This window comes from Neodiprion lecontei, chromosome 7 (genome assembly GCF_021901455.1).
Source record: "Neodiprion lecontei isolate iyNeoLeco1 chromosome 7, iyNeoLeco1.1, whole genome shotgun sequence".
NCBI lineage: Eukaryota > Metazoa > Arthropoda > Insecta > Hymenoptera > Diprionidae > Neodiprion > Neodiprion lecontei.
In genome coordinates, this window is record NC_060266.1 from 5,899,569 (window position 1) to 5,919,283 (window position 19,715).

Sequence of the window (19,715 nt, forward strand, 5' to 3'; positions counted from 1 at the left end):
ACTGCTATTGTTATAAAATATGACAGTGTCGGATGTCAGACACAAGGGGTTAATTACCATGTAAAAACCGCATAGAGCGGAATACATTAATGCAGAAATCTAAACGGTTTACAAAGATCATAAGAAGGTATCAAATATTAATATCATACACATCACGGTACATCATACATATTTTATATATTTATAATCGTAATTTAGTCGATACTTTAATCTCGATTTTCTGGTAGAACTTGCGACGGCTTACTGCTGTGTGATATTAAGTAGCTGCAGCGCGGGCTAGGGATCACATACGTCAACCAAATGAGTGTTGTTAGTGCAGGGGCTTGAGAAGCCCCTCGTTCTGGAGCTAAGGTGTGATTCTATTAGTACAAATTATACCGACATTTGTCTACCGAATGGAAGGAAAGACGATTACTTTCAAGAAAAGTGACGTTAAGCGGAATCGAATATTAACTTCGAGCTTATGATACTTGTCGTTCTTCATAGTATCGGGCCCTTAATTGGTATTTACAATGAATGAAAATACTGATCGATCGTACAGTCATTGCCTATACAAGGACGTGGTTGCACAATCATGAAGCATAAATAAACGATCAAAGCAATGCAACACATTGGTAATGTAACACTTCAACTTGAGAGATCTGCGAATGTTAGGCCAGGCTTTAAAAGTGTTCCACGTTATGGTAGCGTCCTCTACTGCGACGCATCGTGGATCGCGATAATGGATCAAAAATATGTATTTAAATTGGACACGTAGCACACTAGAGTAGAAATCAAGGATTGTAATGATCGTCACCTCACCCCGTTTCAGTGGTTTATTTAAACGTAATGTGCAGTACTTCGTTGTAGGAAATGCTGTCAGATCGCACGGAATATGAGGAAAAAGTATCGGATGGCATTCGAAATTTTCGACACGGAGATCCAAAGTTCTATTTATACTATATATTTAATATTTCGCACAAAGTATAGTGTTATTTTTGACATAATCCAAATACAAGTTAAAAACATTTAAAGCTAAAAACCACTTGATGAGGTAAGTTACCTCATGCAGAGATTATAATATCTGTATTTTATAATCTCAGAGACGCTTATCACGTTGATATTGTTAGTTCGAACTTACTGTTCAACGCAGGGAAACCTATCTTGACATTACAATACCGTGTCAGTGAAAATGTCGTCTATCATTTCCCAGTGAACGGCAATAACCAGTGTCTTCCATTCTCACCAGTTTAACAAAAGAGTTTCGATTTCTGTGTAACAGCGCGCAAATGCCTTGCGTTTATCGATACACATCTGCTCGATTGTGGGTAGTAATATGAAACTTGCGTGATTGAAATCTATAATCGTTTGTGGTATTGTAATTGTTGGGTCAGTACAAAAAAAAAAAAAAAAAAACGACAACAGAGAAATGAAGATAATACATGAAGGATGACGGCAGGTATTTACCAAATATTGAAAAGTATGATAAATATAACCAAAATTAGTTGAGTCACGGTTATTGTGTCAATAATAAATCATGTCAATGTTTGTTTATTGAGTCTTCAGGTGAAGAACATGTTATTGTAGCTATGATGATATCTAATAATGTGTATATTACAGGTTCAGTCATTATAACCCGCATTCTCACTTACAATTAGTTGATTCAACCATATTTGGATAGTTTGTCAAATATTTACCGTTGTTGTAATTGAGGTGATTCTTATAGAAGCTTTCCGTTTTGACTGAACAGAAAAATTTTTTTTAGCCCTGATTGGACTTATCAATCTTATATGTGATTGTGATTAGAACATGTATAAGTATCTGTAAATTAATAGTGTGCGAATCACCGAAGAATTACTTGGCATACGAATATTCTGAGTACATGTGGGGTAATATGTAAACGCATTGATTCATTCCTTTGGTGGAAATACGTGTTGTGTCATACTTATGTGTGGCTTCATGCGAGGGTGACTTCATGAGAGGTAGTAAAGTACAAGAAGATTATGAGTAAGGGAGGACTTACGTAATCTGAGGCCAGTTGTTGGCATACATTAAGTTTAACGAACAAGGCACGTTACTACGACTTATCTGGCTAGACTATAAATTCCCTCTTGTCGAGAAGTTTTACTCGGCTGCGCACCTGGGCAAATGAATTAGCCTTTATCTATAATCTGTTTCCAATAGTTCTTAGAAGCGATTTTCCCAATTCAAAGTTACCTATCACCTATCTTCATTGGCCCATTTCATTCCTTTTTGTATTTAAACTTGTTGATAAGTTCATCCAATTTCTTCACTTTCTTTTGGGATAAGCAACGGAAAGGGTCATCTTTATCATGCATGCTTACATGCTGTATACTTTTTCATGTAATTCGGAGTTTTTACTTTCTGTCACTTTAAGGAAACGAAAAGTATTAGTCTGGGGCAAAAAGTGACTGCCGATAATTTTGTGGAAGATATGTTCGTTAAACTGTTTCGAACGAACTAGGAAGCTACAGATTTTTATACCTGTTGGCTTTCTTATACTTACAATATTTGAGCGTGGCAACACACGTGGTCTTTACGTTGGTGTGTCTTATCGACACAGGTAAGATACTGTGTCAATACATTTGTCGTACATTTTTTGTACATCGCAGTAACGTTGGTATTGAGAAATATGTTTATTTTGTTCACAAGATTGATTTAATGAACACCAGTGTGGCTCTCAATCACATTAACTAAAATGCAAATATGGGTGTATTTTTACATACATGTACAGGGTGTTTCTGAGTGAATGTTGTAGTATGTTGGGTTGCCTTTCAGTAAGGGGCGCAAATACTGTTAAGACAGACTCACTGAGTTATCGGTAGGTAACTCGGTAGGTAGCACGTTCGAAATCTTCGCGAGTGAGCTGAACACAACTTGCCAACATGGGTAGTTCCAGCTCACTCATGAGGACTTTAAACGCAATAACTACCGATTAGACGGTTGATCTGTCTTGACGGTATATGTGTCCCTCAGTCGTAGGCAGCCCAACATACTGCAGCGTTTACTCGAAAACATCCCGTACAATACAAGATGTAACTTTGATAAATGAATAGGTTTAGAAGGAGATAGTAGACAGGTACGAGTCGTACAGTGATCCATTATGCCTCCACTTCACACAGAGTTTATTAATTACATTTAGCCCAAGGTACAGGTAGCAATATATGAACAATTATTAAACTTCTTCAGAGATATCTACTTAAATATTATATACTGTATTGTATACTATATTGTACATACTACACCTGTACGTGTAGGCATATATAGTAACTGGAGAATTTATCCTTGTCCGGTGTGATAAATTGTCGAACTTTCATTCCTCTCTTATCCCGCAAGCTGAAGCTGAACTCATCTTTTAAACTGTGGTGAGCACCGTAGACTTGATTCCAATATTAAAATGGATGTATTATTTTTACCTTCCAATTTCACTATGGTCACTTACATGTAACTAACCACACGCAGCATCAATTCAATATTATACACGCATGTATGTTAATCTGTTCGATTGATTTTTACGGTTTGAAATGTACGTGCAACGTGGTACTATGCAGTAGTTGCATTCAGCAAATGCAGGCATATGCAATTAATGACTTCCTGAATATTAGAAATACATTCAAACTATAATACGTCCACGATAATGCTGCAGTATTTTTACTCCACGAAAATAATACGAATTTTTAATGGCTACGTTTATTTTCCCGGCTTCTATAAAAGGGACATATTACTCGTGTTTATATGCCCTGAAACACAGCACTCATGATACGTAATCTCTCTTGCTCACGAGTTGCAGAAGTTTTATTTAATGAATCCCCCCCTCCAAACACTACGCATCTTACTCTTCAACTCTTGCCACGTGCAACGAAAGAAACCTGTTCATGAAAAGTAACCACATGTATACTAACTGTATGCTGAAAATAGTGATTTTGACAGTTACAATTAAGACAGTTACAATTAATTCGAAAGATTCACGAATAAGGAGTAGGTGTACGAAATTATTTGTTATAATACACAAAACTCTTTCCCTTGGAAAGCTGTCACTTTGAAGTCGCTCGAAATCACTTGAAATCACTTGAAACCGGTTGAAATCGCATGAAATTGTATGAAATCCCCTGAAATTGCTTGAAATCATTGCTATCGTTTGAAACTCAATCTATGAGTGAATACCTCCTTGATGTCAACCAAACGTTGACTAATTGCGTTTATAGAAATGTCAATTTGCAACCAACAGCGTATAAGTTGACTGTAAATTGACTTATTGCCATCAAAAAATAGTCGAGTGCAACTTCGAAATTTCTTTAATTATGTGATTTGATTGATCTTAGTAAATTCACTGTAACGGGTTCTCTATTGTAATATCCATATTTTCTTTTCACTTTATCTTGATCTCGAAGCTTTTGAGGACTTTCGTGGACATATGGTTGAACAGCCTGGATTCTAGGCTCATTGAAAGTGATCGTGACCACATCTCAGACGAGTACAGTCACCTTCTCACCAACCTTCTGTTGATTCTAAGTAAGTCTAACGTTTCATCTGTTGTCAGTACGCTGGTTTCAGTTGGTCAAATGATAGTCAGAAATGTTGAAAATTTCATCACTATGAGTGTACGTAAGTCGATGGATGAGTCACAACTGCTCCAATGGCCCTATGCCGGAATCGCATTGCGAGACAACCCAGTTTCAAAAAATACTTTATTATTGCTAGACCGTGCTATCGACCTGCTTCTGCTTCTCTCGCAAGCTACGCGAATGCGCGGCTGTGTTGCTTTGTGCTCATTCAAACCACCGTGCTGGATTGCTATTAGCCTATTGGTGATATTGCAATTTTTTTCTGAGGTTAGTGCAGATTCCTAGATCTCGCCTTTGCAACGTGACAGAAAAGCTCAAGAACCATGGATTTTGGACTATAACTGTGGATTTTTGTTGTCAACGTTCATAATTGTGTCGACATCCGAACGATTCGCATCATCCACGTAGTACTCACGCAGTGTGTCCATATGGTGTATCATACTTGGAGTCTTAGCCACACAAAAGGTCAGTGTTACTATTCGGCAAACTTAATAATATCGAGCTTAGAAACCGTCGTTCTTCTTATGTCTTTGCAAATGAAGATTATTCTCATGAATTATCACGTAGGCAGCTGGTATCCGCCCTCTGGTGGAATAGCAACACTAGTGGATTACCCTGTATAATATCTCTTGGTATTCAACTTAAAGGCGAAGTCTAATCTTGTAAAGGTTAGGGAGAAGATTTACGAGCTGAAAAAACTGGGTCGACGCGATATATAACGACGCCCTTGAGACAGGGGGCGATGCGTCACAGAAGCGAGAACCACCAATCAGTTGGCGGTATTCCCTTCTACGTTTTCTATTCCCGGAATACCAAGTGACGGCGCGAGAAAAACATTTTGCAACATTTTTTTGGGTGCCATCTAGAAATCGTGTCTTCTTCTCCGTGTTATGTTTGCTTACAATGCGTGTAATATGTACGCAGCAGCAGGCCGCCATGAATCTTTCTGCGATATACATTTTTGCATACCTTTCGAGGCTCTCTAAATATTTATTTGCCTTCAGAGCGATCGGAATATGTTCACGGTGAATAGAAAGTATAAGCCCTGTAAATAGCAAGAAACATCAAATATTGGTATTCTATCAATATTTTCTTCTTCTCGTGTCTGCCGGAAGCCGAGTGAACTCAAAAGTTTTCCGTGCTTTTTATCGACCCGTAAATACTTGGTTCTAAATAAGGGACCCTGGCAACTGTTGAAATATTTTACGAAATTGAATATGAAAACAATCTATTTCAGTTGAAGATTGAATGAGTTACGTGTACCTAATCGTATTCAAAGCATCTTTTAGATGATACTCTAAGGGATACATAGGGTGTAGAGATGATAAGGCAACCTTCCGAAAATAATAAACATTTTATTCACATGACGCAATGGACAAGTGGAATAAGCTTTGGCCGTTATAGAGTTATATATTGCTGTATGACTTGAGAAATCGTCTGTCGAGTTTATCTTACTAAAGTACTAAAGTATCGTAATACAAAACACAGTTTCGGTGTTAAGAATTTTCAATAAATTAAAGAGCGTAGTTGCCACTATTCAATTAATATCTGTAATATATGTTGTTCAAAAGCAATTAAAAAAATTATTTCCACGATGATTATTGGTGTCCGAATCGTTAACTACCTGAACGATATTTAAGGCGTCGAAGATTGTAAGGCAAGGGGGTTGATGAAAGTTTCCCATTTTTCATGACGACGGGAATACAGGGAAATGGAATGTCGTATTGCCTTTTATGTAATCGGAAGGTATTTGTGATAATATGAAAGCGCTCATGCTGAGATGTCAATCGAATTTTTTATAGTAGCTTCCTTTTCTGAATCCAAAACTGCGAACGAAGCAATGTCACAAATTTTAAATTCATGTACTATTCTGTGCAGGCAGAAGCTTTTGTGATTCAATACTACCTAAATCGGCACTCTTGTAATAACGTGAAAACTCTCAGAGAGTCATAAACCACGTTACTTCCTTGAGTTTGCCAGCTTACTCCAGTCTCTATACGACATAGCCAATGCTTGCAAAAATATTTAAGAAAATCCGAGGAAATGCCTGTGGGTACCGCTTCGATAACATTTACACCACGAGTTGGATGCCAAGTACGGTTGAAAGCTAAATCAAAGCTTTGATACAGGCTCGAAACATAGTACTGCCATTGTGAATCCCCTATTTTGCCGTCAGCTTCGAGATCTCGGCTCGCATGAATGAGTTATAGATTTAGGTTTCGACAGCTTTGACATGTAATTTCCTCACTGAAATATATTATATATTATTGAATGTATTTTGCTACCACGTTAAAATATACAACTTCTAAGGCATACGCCAAAGTAAACCGGAGGTTGGATTTTCAGACCTAAAGTGAACGTTGGCTCATGACATGAAAACCAATTTCAGAATTGTCCAAGACACTCGATCGTGTTTCTCACACATCTTCCTAAGCATCGGAAGTTCTTTAGACGAGGAACAAGGTCTTCTCAGCCTTCTGTATACTGGTTCGATGTATGGAAATCGATCCCTCAGTTCCTATGTCACTCTACCAATAACCTGATTTTACGCAGATTTTGAGGAACAATTCGAAGTGCGATAATTGCAATTACCGTTCCATTATAACACAGCGTTTAATCTGGCAATGTTGTGTTAAGTACATACACGTACAACGTACCTATCTGCACACATTATGTACGCGGACTTGAAAACACACACACACACACACACACACACACGCACGCACGCACGCACGCACGCACGCACGCAAACTCGGGCACAGTGTATACGGAGATATAATCCATCTAGGCTGGTAGCCGTTGAATCCCGGTTTTTCCGTTCAAATTGAGTAGGGGCATGGGTATAATGTGGGTCCGACGTTGAAGAAAGGCTTTTTCAAAGAGGAAATAACGGCCAGAGATAAAGGATAAAAAAGATTAATAACTTGCAGTAAGTTTTCAGCTAGCCAATAGCTTCTGGTTTTCGCATCTCATAAAGATCCGAAACTCTCTTGACTGAAGAAGCCGTGAAATTAATCAAGACAATGGAAGTTACGAAGTTAAAGAACTTTGGAGATCGTAATATCTACAGTGGCTCAAAAAATCTACAACAATGTTCTTTATCCCAAGTGCATTCTGAATATCGCGAATACTCGCACACAAAACCTTCTTTGTAACTTTGGTAGTATCGTAAGTATTTACACATGGACATTGAACTTTGATTGGGATTATAATCAAACTAAAACCCTTCGATACGAATTTTATTTTCATGCTGATTGTAGTGTATATTATTTACGCGAGCCGAATTAGTCACACTTTTATGACTTTCGAATCAAAATCAGTAGCTCAAAAAACTTGCGGGATCTAAATTCAATACAGCATATTTCAACATGTTCTATCCAAGGATCAGTAAATTATTGATCCTTGTTGTTTTGTTTCATCATCCAGATTCGTATATTTGGAAACGTCACTGGTTCAAAAGGTGAAAAAAACAAACTTTTAAAGTTCTAACACCTTTTCCTAAAAGATTTCTGCTGCGGGAATTGAGGTGATCAATAATCCACGTTTGCTAAGATATTTTGATTTTAGAATCAATGATTGTTATCTTTCGGAAGGAGCCGGTTAAAATTTCTATGCGATCATAACATTTCTTTCAGTGATCTTGATCAAGGTTGCAGGATCACTTGATCTGCAGGAATAATCAAGAAAAGCTGCCGCGAGTTTTCGGAGTGATAAATGAATTCGCCGAAATCCGTTGACAAGGTAGAATCGTGGGATACAGGTCGAAGAGTTTCCAAGATCATCTGATATTAATCCTGCAGTCTGAAAAGGACAAACCGGTGAGATACGAGGCTCCGAGAAAGATACCGTTCCGTTAAAAGAAGTGACCTAAAGTTTGAGCATATTACTTAGAGAAGGTAGAGAATAAGAAATTACGCTGACTTTTGGAAGACAAAGTTCCTTGTCTCTGCGTTGCGAACGAGCTCATTCTTGGTTGAACTTAAAAATCCGGCACAAGAATTGCACGCCAACGAAGAAGGTCGCGGAGTGCAAGGTAGCTGGTGAATAAATTCTACGCCATAAATATTCCTCGCGGACCTGACGCAACCCAAGTAGAACAGTTCAGGAGGACAAACTGGGTGCCACTTAATACCACGTAGAGCTTATTTAATTCCCTCGTAACGTTCTTCTCGTCAGTGGAATTTTACCCCTTAACCATTCTTTTAAAATTATACGCGCCATTCCGTGACTTTCCATTTATTCGTAGTTGGATGTATATAAATTCAAGTCGTGTGATTCACCGTCCAAATTTCATTTTCTCACATTGTTATTCTACGGGGAAGGGCGTTTCGTTTTTGCAGCTCAACGAAATTTTCGTAAAGCACTTAATTTTTCAGGCTATTCAATAACGTGTAACGCACAGGCCTTCGGCATCAGGTCTTCGACGCTTTCAAAAACTCATCCTGGACAATAAGCTTTCGAATAAGATTTATTAGACCTTCTCTGAGTTCTTTAAAATATGAGGCTGAAGTTAGTTAAAGTGACTAATTGTAAGCATCGGGGAAAAAATAATTATTCCACAGTTTTAGAATGACTTTCGACAAGTTGGTTTTTCAAATATGATTATATTTTATTTATCACGGTTTACCCAATTTTTTGAGTTTCATAATTTCAACTCGATAAGTCATAAGAAACTAAATAATACATTATACTCCTATGAGAATTCTTCTCACATTTTGCAACCTTGGGATAGTGTTTTTAAATGTAATTACAAAATCACATGAAGTGATGAACACTTTTCAGCCATCATTGGGTCACAATTTAAAATATTGCGAATTTTATGCTCGAGCTTCAAATGAAAGAATATGTATTTTGCGTATTTTACAATGATGAAAAGTTGAATATGGTGAGCTTTTTTCTCGAAAGGAATATCTGCTTCTGCCCAGATGAACGACTCTTCTCCACCACCATGCAAAATTGCAACGGTGCCGAGAAAAATATTCCTCCGCACACCAACCTTTTCAAAACGAAGTTCCGCTTTGACCCGTTGGATTTAATTAAAGAGATTCGTAATATTAAACTGTCTTGAACAGAAGACATAAAGCACACTGGCATACGTGAACTCGTTGGAACTGGTGAAGGTACTGATAGCCTGAAGCAACGACCTGATGGGCCATCTCATCGTGGTCATGCTGTTGCCTGACTCGGACAGCACTCTGACGTAACGGCACTGGAGACTAGATCAAAAGAGGTGTTAACGCTGGGTCTCTTGGAATTCAATTTACTTGATGAGTACAGGAGTCGTAAGGTAAAGTGAAATTAGCATTAAATGTCATACACGGGCGAAGCGCAGCTGCGAATCAAGTAATCCATCTTTTCCGTTACAATCGCACGATACATTGTACAAAATCTACGAAGTGAAAAGTGTGCGTCTTGGTGAGGAGCTTTCTAATTTTTTTGTGATAAATTTACGATTCGCCCCTATGGAAACACAATAATTTTCAACCTTCGGTGCAATAATCATAAATGTTTTCACGTACCAACTTAATTAAACATACCTGTATGTCTAATTTTAAATTGATTCCTAACACCTTTGAAAAGGAATCAAATTCATTTTAGGACAATAGGGATGAGCGATACAGAAGATTTGCTTTTCAACCTTTTACCTTCTTCTTTGTAACTAAATCTGAGTCATCATGGGTATATTGACTGACAATATTAAGTCTCCTAAACGGATTCAATTTCTCAGATAAACGACGTTTCGTGAATGGAACGAATTACTTCCATCTGTGCCCCCCAGGAGATCTGCATGCTATAGCGAAAATTTCTCGCGGAGGATTTCACGCAGAAGAATTGATTGGGCGTTGCTGTTATTTCATCGGCGGAATTTCGAATCTCCTTGAACGCGATACCCTATTCGAATATTCGAAACGATCTGCTTTGTCATAATCCCTATGCTCGTTACGGTGGCACGAACAACGTCCTATATTGAACTCTGTTGGGAAATCAAACAAGGGGGTGCGTGGTAGACGTGTCGAGAAAAAAAATATGTGTAACGAAGCAAAGCTGCTTGATGTTCAACTTTACTCTTCGATATCCATCCTGTATTGATATCCACGAAATCCGCCTTGGTGATGAAAAAAATTCAATTACAATCACTTCTTCAGCACATAGTGTTCGTAATAAGTTGGGTGTTTCGTATTGTACGATAATACTAGGCGGCTACACATCCGGAATACTTGGTAACTGTCAGGGGATTTTTAATTTGGTCATGGAAAAAGCTGAAAATATCAGTTTTCCATCATGGGAATTAGAAATCATTTTTTGAGGTAACAAGTTTACTTTTATTCGTCGAAAAAACAAACTGGCTTAAACCGACTTTTTTTGTATTGAACCGAATATAGAGTTAATAAGCTGAACGATTTAGATTTTAGTAACTTACTAGAACTGGCAAAATGTCAGGGAAACCTAGCGAATAACAAAGCTTCGCTATTTAATAAGATTCGCCTAGAAACCGATTCTAAAATACTGCGTAACATAATTTCAAATCATAAATCAGCCTTCTCTGGCTTAAGCAATTTTCGTTCATTATGCTCTTTTTACCCCATTCAGCTCGAAGTTGGTTCTATTCACTTTTCCCAGATTTCATCAAGTATGCGAAAGGCTTCGATATTCTCAAAACTCAAATCGTTAACTCGTCGCTTCGTAAAACACATTTCGCCATAACAGTTACAGTTTTTCAATTGTGTACAAAACTTGTGAGCATATAATTTAATTAAGTCCTGCAATGAACCAGATACTAATTGAGAATAATTGAACAAAATCGATGAAATTCCAAACATTAATGTTGAAGAGTATCTCAATACTCAAAATAATTATTTTTTGCTTTGTGGCTAGTTTTACCATATATTTTGCGTAGTTTTTGAAGTGATGAAGAATTCTCAGCATGGCGTCTGCAATAATTACTCATTGTCAGGTAACAAAACTACAATGTTTATTATTTGTCTGGATTACTTATATTGTACGGGTTGCAGCTTTTACGAGGATAATTTCTCCGCTGTCATTCACCAAACGACGAAATTGGTTTTTTCTGAGTGTGAATCTCTACAGGTTTATACTTTTGCAGAAAATTTTTACCCAGAAATCTTTGAACCATGCCACGTGTGTCACGCCAGTAAAATTCTTTCGCAGAAACGGTGGTGCATAGTGAGGATGAAACGCGTTATTATTTCTGTTGGACAGTATAAGCTCTGTATTCTTCAACCTCTCGGACGTCAGATTCCAGCCTAGCATAGCGTCCGTATTAAGGATGGAGTCGTTCAGGTCGAAACATTCTGCTCGACTTGTCCTATATCACGAGACAAGAAATAATAGCGAACACTCCTCACCGCGATTTTTCACTTCAACTATTCTTCTCCCGAGCTTGATGTGGTTGGGTATATATCTTCCTTTCTTTCAATTAGCGCAAATAACGGCCCCGCCTGAGTAGTAATCTCGAGATTAATAGGCTCGACTCGAAAGTGCAGCTCGTTTGTCTTAATTTTTAAGTTTTAATTCGCACCCCGAGAAACCCGATTTCAGCTTTTCCACTCACTGGTACACTTCGATCGTTACACACACACACACACACACACACACACACACACACACACACACACACACACACACACACTCACATATCTTTGAATATAAAACTCACTTTGGACGTATTGTAATAAAACTCGCGCGAAGTTGCAGGTGCCGTGCAGTGCGAACGGAATACATTGGCTGGATAAAAACTGGGGAAGCGTTTGAACGAGCAAATGGATGGGCATGTAAATCTCGTTTGATAAATGTGAACAATTTATAAACGAGCTGCAGAAAACTACCCATATATGTATATTGCAGCCGCTCGTTCTCGTCGAGATGTGGAGAGGTAGGTACGTAACGTTATAATACGTCTGTAGGAATAGGTTGATGAAATAATCCTCAACGGTCACGGTTATTATGGAGTAAGGTTGGCCGAAAACTAACACTTTTTGTTAATTTTATTAACAAAATTATTTGAAAGCTACGAAGAACTGTATAAAAATACAAAAATAGGGAATTCTGGAATTACAGTCGCAAGGTGAATCTAGATGATATATTTCAAATCGTTTTAATGTGCTTCGAAATTTGGTAGATTCGTTCGATTTCACTCCGCGATGGCTATTTCTGTTTAGGAGACCAGATCCTTCTACCTTTTTACCAGCTCAGTGACTCACTTTTTTATCGTATTAAAATCGTCAAATGTTTAATTTATAATCGGTACGTGCATGGTAATATTAAACTGACTATTACAGTAAAAAAAAAAAAAAAAAGAAAATCCGTTTCAGTGACTTTATAGAAAATTCTTATGAACAAGACAAATCATCGTAAAGTGAAATCGAAGGATTATACGAGATTTTTAACCATGTGAAGCGATTCCAAATGAAGCATCGGTATCTAAGCCTTTGATTACGTTTCCAATATTTTCCATTGTCGCATTTCAAAAGGGATCTCTGCAGCTCACAAATCTAATAATTTGATAATTACTCGGTGTTTATCTGTATCGTACTGAATTTGATAAAAAGTATCGATTTTTGGACAGCCAACCTACCTTTACTTTCGTGAAACTTTCTATCAAGACTGCGGAAAAAGAATTACACGTACATAACATCTGGAAAAATTCGTTCGATTCGGAAGTTTTACCATTATTATTACTATACCCGAACGAGTAAGATCGAAAGAGTATCTTCGTATATTTTCGTACTTTCGCAGAAAGAAAGAAAGTTTAAGCATGAGAAATACGCCGTTGGGATCGCGAGCCCAATATCACGATAACGTGGCGACGATTTATCACAATGGGACCAAGAACGATCTAGCATGTACTCTGCTTCAAGTTTCTGCGTGACTCGAAATTTTCTGGCATAGAGTTCTTTACACTGTATCTAATAATTGTGCTATAACTCAAAAGTAGTCGTTGTTTCCACAAATGGTATGAAAACTTGACATATTCACTGGAAGTGGCTAAAGATGATGTGTTTCTTTTTCTTTCACACAAGTTAAAGAGAACGACACTAATTCGTGATTTATTTACTCGTAATCATAAAAATAATGAAATATTATTCAATATCTAGTGTACACAGTTGCATTTTTGAGACGAAGGAAATTTTTAATATGTTAATAATCAAGTAGTCAGTACACATATACGTATAGTTGGAATTTTTCTTCACCACCCAGCAACAATGTAATCGGAGAATTTTTTGGGCCTGCCTTTAGTTTGAACCACCAAGGCCGAGGTTAGTGTTCGTGTGCACCTGGTGAACAACAACATGTGTCAAATATGTGATCCATCACATTATTATTACGTACATAACACTGTTATTTTCTCTTTCCGTAAGGAACCTACAGTGGATACGGATACGGAAACAGCTACAAGATGTTTGTAACATTTGATAAGAGAAGAAGAGCCTCTCACGTACACGAAACTTAATAGCATCTAATTTCCGACTCAGCCAGCAGAGGTTGTCATCTCGACATATTGCGCCATTCGGTTGAGAAGATCGGAGATCCCACGCTTTGTAAGCCTTAGCGTGGTTCACGTGTGATATACTTAGGAACAATTTCAGGCTCGGATTGGGGGTAATAAATTGAATTTATATTGATTAAGTATGTATACGATTGAATATCGAAATCCATTGAAAAATTGTGAAACTTAGAAATTGAAACTCATAATATTCGAAATATTTCTATACATATTTTGTGTTCTGGTTCTGTTTGATTGAATGAATTTTAATTTTTACATTTCAAAATCTCAAAGACGAGTTTGCTGTTTTTCTCTTCAATTTTTCCTAATCTTTACCGTGCTCTTACTATACATAACCCCTCATCATTTTCTTATGCATCATTGATAATTTTTCTCTTTTCTGTAACTCTGCTTAAATCTAATGGTATAGTATCTAATCGAAAGAATAAGAGAAGAGGTAAAAAAAGGTGAACATCTCCAAACACTCTCGACCAATCCTACACTGACATATGCTTTGACACCTGTGTACACATGCCCTAAGTCAAATACATTACTATGATTATACATGTGAATTAAAAGCTCGATTTAACGGTCAGTAATGCGACCGGCTCTGTATGGCACCTTGTTAAATCGAGGTTGCGTAGGCGTCTCTTATGCTGTATTTTAATATCGGCTATATATAGGCAAGCATGCTACGGTCCTGAACGTGGAGACCAAAAGCGACCCCGACTATATCCCATTACTTGGCAAACCGATTGATAAATGTGACATGGCGGGAACTGGCTTTGATTAAAGACCGTCAAGGCGAGTCTAGTGTATGTTCATTTTATGAATATATATTGAAAAGTATTAGATACATCTATAGCTTTATGGCAAACAGCAAAATAAACTAATGAGAAATGTAACTTACGATATCGGAAACATCTCTGCGGGAAATGGTGAAAATTTAAAGTATCAAGATGAACTAAACATTGATAAACCAAGCCAGTCGTTATTAATTTTTCCAAATGTTTCACTGACGACCCTTCCTGAGGTAAACAGGTGTGCATGCAGCCAAACAGTATCGACTTTTGCAGTCAATCTACCAATTGAGATCTGTATTCATACCTCCTCATGCGTTCAGATGGTCTTTTAACAAGTCAAGCAGTTAATTCCAAGTACAAGGAGCATTAGACGAGCGTTCGCAAGCTCTTTTGAATACGCAGGCATGATGAAAGACACGTGCAATCAGCATCAAAAAGTAAGTAATCAACGCTGCGAGCATCACATCAAAAGTGACGGCCATGAAACTAAAGCTATTTTTCGTGATTTCACTGCTGTTAGTCCTACACTATTGTTGGTGTGTTTTCTGTAATCCTAGAAGTTCAATTCGTCAAGAAAGAGTCATATAAAATGATTCTAGGTAAAAAGATATTTTGTTCAAAAAAGTAAGACTAACCCCTTTGGATTTCAGGTGAAGATTTTGATGATTTTGAATGATGCTGGAATCAATTCGTCGTTGCACTTTATCGAAGTGATTTTTGGAAGGGAACCCGATCTACAAAGCCTTGACTCGCTGCGAACAACGGATCCAAAGTAACGGCCGTAAAACATACCATTTACACCGAGCTTTCGAAGAGGTGGCAAGGAAAGATAACAAATTCGAAGATATGTGGTTTTAACTTCCACCTACTTTCAGTTTATTCACTATGCCTTAATTCTAGTACAAGTGTTCGGGTGTCAGTGTGTAATACTTCAATAAGATGCCAAAAAGTATTGAGAGAAAGAACAAAAAAATATGCATTAATAAAATTAGCTATTTCATGGAATATCAGACTATACATATACTAGATAGGAGAGACGCAATGTACACTACGTTAAGGAGCGTACAGTAACATAGAGGATAGTTTTTATTGTCATTTGTCAGTATACTTTTAGTTCTGTGATGCGTACTGGTGCATGGCACCTCTGCATAATATGACGATATATTATATTGTTGCTATTGTATAATACGCAGATTGCAATAAACAAATCAGTAAATTTGTTCGTATTTTATTCATGCTTATCAAAATGTTCGTCTGAGGATGCTTGCTCAAGTGAGTAGGCATATATTGAGGCACAGAGCGTGAACGACGCAATCAATGTATCAATCAATCCCTGTTTCTGAGCGCCCTCCTCAATTCAAATGATCTCCGAATACCACAATCAGTTTGACGCTGTGATTGCAGTGGGAGGCATATAAGCAAGGGATCACCAGCCCTCTCAAGCATCGACATCAAAGCGGTCAATCACTGTGTCCCTGTTTTTAGAAGAACTCCTCGGCTCAGATGCGCTCCTGATACCAGGAGTAATTTCTTGCTGAAAATTCTCCGATTCGCTTAGGTCTAAGACAAAGTGGCGGGAAAATTAGCGATCACATGCCCTCTCAATCAAGCATGCATGCCTTCAGTCATACAGCGTCGACATCACATGCGGTCGATCAATCAATCAATGTGTCTCTGTTTTTAAAAGAGCTCCTCGGTTCTCCTGTGCTCCTGATACCAGGAGTCATTTTCGCTGAAACTTCTCCGATTGGCTTAGGTCTAAGACAAAGTGGCGGGAAAATTAGCGATCACATGCCCTCTCAATCAAGCAGGCATGCCTTCAGTCACACAGCGTCGATATCACATGCAGTCAATCAATGTGTCCCTGTGTTTAGAAGAGCTCCTCGGTTTTCCTGCGCTCCTGATACTCGGAGCATGCATGCCTTCAGTCATACAGCGTCGACATCACATGCAGTCGATCAATCAATCAATGTGTCTCTGTTTTTAGAAGAGCTCCTCGGTTCTCCTGTGCTCCTGATACCAGGAGTCATTTTCGCTGAAACGTCTCCGATTCGCTTAGGTCTAAGACAAAGTGGCGGGAAAATCAGCGATCACATCCCCTCTCGATCAAGCATGCATGCCTTCAGTCATACAGCGTCGACATCACATGCAGTCGATCAATCAATCAACGTGTCTCTGTTTTCAGAAGAGCTCCTCGGTTCTCCTGTGCTCCTGATACCAGGAGTCATTTTCGCTGAAACTTCTCCGATTCGCTTAGGTCTAAGACAAAGTGGCGGGAAAATTAGCGATCACATGCCCTCTCAATCAAGCAGGCATGCCTTCAGTCACACAGCGTCGATATCACATGCAGTCAATCAATGTGTCCCTGTGTTTAGAAGAGCTCCTCGGTTTTCCTGCGCTCCTGATACTCGGAGCATGCATGCCTTCAGTCATACAGCGTCGACATCACATGCAGTCGATCAATCAATCAATGTGTCTCTGTTTTTAGAAGAGCTCCTCGGTTCTCCTGTGCTCCTGATACCAGGAGTCATTTTCGCTGAAACTCCTGCGATTCGCTTAGGTCTAAGACAAAGTGGCGGGAAAATTAGCGATCACATGCCCTCTCAATCAAGCATGCATGCCTTCAGTCATACAGCGTCGACATCACATGCAGTCGATCAATCAATCAATGTGTCTCTGTTTTTAGAAGAGCTCCTCGGTTCTCCTGTGCTCCTGATACCAGGAGTCATTTTCGCTGAAACTTCTCCGATTCGCTTAGGTCTAAGACAAAGTGGCGGGAAAATTAGCGATCACATGCCCTCTCAATCGAGCAGGCATGCCTTCAGTCACACAGCGTCGATATCACATGCAGTCAATCAATGTGTCCCTGTGTTTAGAAGAGCTCCTCGGTTTTCCTGCGCTCCTGATACTCGGAGCATGCATGCCTTCAGTCATACAGCGTCGACATCACATGCAGTCGATCAATCAATCAATGTGTCTCTGTTTTTAGAAGAGCTCCTCGGTTCTCGTGTGCTCCTGATACCAGGAGTTATTTTCGCTGAAACTTCTCCGATTCGCTCAGGTCTAAGACAAAGTGGCGGGAAAATTAGCGATCACATGCCCTCTCAATCAAGCAGGCATGCCTTCAGTCACACAGCGTCGATATCACATGCAGTCAATCAATGTGTCCCTGTGTTTGGAAGAGCTCCTCGGTTTTTCTGCGCTCCTGATACTTGGAGCATGCATGCCTTCAGTCATACAGCGTCGACATCACATGCAGTCGATCAATCAATCAATGTGTCTCTGTTTTTAGGAGAGCTCCTTGGTTCTTCTGTGCTCCTGATACCAGGAGTCATTTTCGCTGAAACTTCTCCGATTCGCTCAGGTCTAAGACAAAGTGGCGGGAAAATTAGCGATCACATGCCCTCTCAATCAAGCAGGCATGCCTTCAGTCACACAGCGTCGACATCACATGCAGTCGATCAATCAATCAATGTGTCTCTGTTTTTAGAAGAGCTCCTCGGTTCTCCTGTGCTCCTGATACCAGGAGTCATTTTCGCTGAAACTTCTCCGATTCGCTCAGGTCTAAGACAAAGTGGCGGGAAAATTAGCGATCACATGCCCTCTCAATCAAGCAGGCATGCCTTCAGTCACACAGCGTCGATATCACATGCAGTCAATCAATGTGTCCCTGTGTTTAGAAGAGCTCCACGGTTTTTCTGCGCTCCTGATACTCGGAGCATGCATGCCTTCAGTCATACAGCGTCGACATCACATGCAGTCGATCAATCAATCAATGTGTCTCTGTTTTTAGAAGAGCTCCTCGGTTCTCCTGTGCTCCTGATACCAGGAGTCATTTTCGCTGAAACTTCTCCGATTCGCTTAGGTCTAAGACAATGTGGCGGGAAAATTAGCGATCACATGCCCTCTCAATTAAGCAGGCATGCCTTCAGTCACACAGCGTCGATATCACATGCAGTCAATCAATGTGTCCCTGTGTTTAGAAGAGCTCCTCGGTTTTCCTGCGCTCCTGATACTCGGAGCATGCATGCCTTCAGTAATACAGCGTCGACATCACATGCAGTCGATCAATCAATCAATGTGTCTCTGTTTTTAGAAGAGCTCCTCGGTTCTCCTGTGCTCCTGATACCAGGAGTCATTTTCGCTGAAACATCTCCGATTCGCTCAGGTCTAAGACAAAGTGGCGGGAAAATTAGCGATCACATGCCCTCTCAATCAAGCAGGCATGCCTTCAGTCACACAGCGTCGATATCACATGCAGTCAATCAATGTGTCCCTGTGTTTGGAAGAGCTCCTCGGTTTTTCTGCGCTCCTGATACTCGGAGCATGCATGCTTTCAGTCATACAGCGTCGACATCACATGCAGTCGATCAATCAATCAATGTATCTCTGTTTTTAGAAGAGCTCCTCGGTTCTCCTGTGCTCCTGATACCAGGAGTCATTTTCGCGGAAACTTCTCCGATTCGCTTAGGTCCAAGACAAAGTGGCGGGAAAATTAGCGATCACATGCCCTCTCAATCAAGCAGGCATGCCTTCAGTCACACAGCGTCGATATCACATGCAGTCAATCAATGTGTCCCTGTGTTTAGAAAAGCTCCTCGGTTTTTCTGCGCTCCTGATACTCGGAGCATGCATGCCTTCAGTCATACAGCGTCGACATCACATGCAGTCGATCAATCAATCAATGTGTCTCTGTGTTTAGAAGAGCTCCTCGGTTCTCCTGTGCTCCTGATACCAGGAGTCATTTTCGCTAAAACTTCTCCGATTCGCTTAGGTCTAAGACAAAGTGGCGGGAAAATTAGCGATCACATGCCCTCTCAATCAAGCAGGCATGCCTTCAGT

The 19,715-nt window shown here is 39.3% G+C and overlaps 1 protein-coding gene across 5 annotated transcripts in view; it reads left to right on the plus strand.

Annotated features, from left to right (window-relative positions):
- The window catches only part of LOC124295489, a 30,582-nt gene extending 14,493 nt beyond the window's left edge, over positions 1-16,089 (plus strand). Inside the window, exons 2-6 of one of the 5 annotated variants that reach the window (XR_006905440.1) lie at positions 4,838-5,030; positions 12,282-12,459; positions 13,785-13,843; positions 13,946-15,310; positions 15,524-16,089. The gene's annotated coding sequence lies outside the window, so the exon portion shown is untranslated. Of the gene's footprint in view, positions 1-4,837; positions 5,031-9,637; positions 9,853-12,275; positions 12,464-13,784; positions 13,844-13,945; positions 15,311-15,523 lie in introns of all 5 variants that reach the window. The other 4 variants (XR_006905442.1, XR_006905443.1, XR_006905441.1 and 1 more) reach the window with 4 other exon arrangements.
- Positions 16,090-19,715: the final 3,626 nt, after the last annotated feature.